Source organism: Ochotona curzoniae, unplaced genomic scaffold (genome assembly GCF_017591425.1).
Source record: "Ochotona curzoniae isolate NIBS_2020 unplaced genomic scaffold, NIBS_Ocur_1.0 contig_440, whole genome shotgun sequence".
Taxonomy (NCBI): Eukaryota; Metazoa; Chordata; class Mammalia; order Lagomorpha; family Ochotonidae; genus Ochotona; species Ochotona curzoniae.
This window is the reverse complement of record NW_024466267.1, coordinates 52,803-54,834: the sequence shown is the minus strand read 5'-3', so window position 1 is coordinate 54,834 and position 2,032 is coordinate 52,803.

Here is a 2,032-nt window from a genome sequence, read left to right as displayed (position 1 = left end):
GCCTGAATTATCTCATGGGCGTTACTTTACATCTTTTCTGAATCCCTTTGGGCACAATCTATGAGTTCTGAATTGACTTCAGCTGTTAAATATTCCCTTCTCACATGTTTTTCTATAATGGGAATTCTCTCTTTTAATTACAAACCACAGACAGACATGTAATATTTCAAAACATTCTATCTGTATTGATTCACCTAACATATTACAAGTATTTCCTATAATCTTGAAGGACAAGCTATTATTGAACTTGCCTTATTGCACCATAAAAAGCCACTTGCTAAAAAAAAATGATCGGGTTCTCCCCCAGAGACATTTTAATACTTTTGACAGTTCCAATTTTTAAAAATTACCCTGAAGGAGATGTTTGCCTCCATTGTTGCAAGTGGTTGAATGGTAGATAAGGAACCTATGGCTTGGGTTAATGACTCTATACCTTGGAGATGGGGGGGGGGTCAGAATTTCCATGGTAAGAAAGCAAACACCTTAATATCTCTTGAACTTCATACTCTCCTTCAGAGTTTGGATGTTTACCTTCCAATGTTTACATCTGGCTAAACATATTTGGCTTGCTATCTTACCACTTTCGAAAAACACCTGAATAGTTTTTAGCCTTACCCAAGTCTTCTCTTTCAATATAACGGATCAAAACTACACAAATATAGGAAAGCCTAATCTCCTTCCATACACTGCTTTCTTATAATAAACACTTGTCCACTTTCTTATAGTAATCAACTTGTCTATTGTAATGATTATGGAGTTTAGAGGGAAAATTAATCATGACTTCTCATAGGTATTCTATGTTAATTGGAGCTCTGATGAGAAATTTTCACATTATTCTGAGGATTATAATGATACTCTATGTATTCATTTAATTTCTCCCTCTTAGAATAGGTCATCATTTACATTATGAAATGCATGGACAAATGACCTAGCATGATGGGAGTTTCTTTCCTCCTCACACCCATTTGTTTCATGACAATATTGTTTATGCCAAGCAGACTTAATTAGGAAAATCGGTGCTTCATGACCAAGACTCTGTTGGAAGGGAAACTTCTCTGGTAACATCCATGATGACAGCAGTCACAATATTCATTATAATAGTACCTTATACATTCAAGCCTGTGTCAACCCCGTTTATGTTTTGACTGTTGGATCATTAAGTTTTAATTTCAGTGTCAATGGTATGGACTGCTATGATTATAGACTTTATACCTGTATTAATAATAGCCTGGATTTTTCCAGATAAATTTATAGTCTCCATATGCTCAGCCATACTTCTGTTTGCCTGTGAAACTTAGAATGGCAAAACTACCCAACAGAGAGACTCATGGGATGTGGTCTTCAAAATTTTTTAAAGATTTATTTAAATTTTTTGTAAAGTCAGATGTATAGACTGGAGGAGAGACAGAGAGGAAGATCTTCAATCCATTGACTCATTCCCCAAAGGGTCACAATAGCCTGAGCTGTGCCAGTCTGAAATCAGGGTCTCCCACATTTGTGCAGGGTCCCAAGGATTTGGGCCATTCTTGACTGCTTTCCCAGGCCAAAGCAGGGAGCTGGATGGGAAGTGGACTGCCAGGATTAGAACCTAGTTGGGAGAATCTAGTTGGGAGAGCAGGCTATCAATATCCAACAATAGTCAGATATAGCCTGTGGTTGGAATTTTTCCCATTTCTGCATTAGTGTTACCAAATATAATAGCTCTATCTGTAATTGGAGCATGACTAAGTATATTTGCAGGACCTATGAGGTAACATAAATCCCAAAACTAAACAATTAAAATCTGGAATATTTAATGCCTTTAAAGCCCATTTGCCCGGGGTATCCTTATGAGGGGTTTTCCTAGGATGTTGCCAGTGAATTATAGGGGATAGATCACCAGTCATGGACTCAATTTATCACTTATTCACTATCTGCTGGAGGAGCTGTATTTCTTACTTGTTTATTATTGTTTTTTGTTTGCTTATTTGTTTGTTTCCTTAATAGGATTCTACATCCAGTAAGCTAATGAACACCATGAATTGGACAGCCT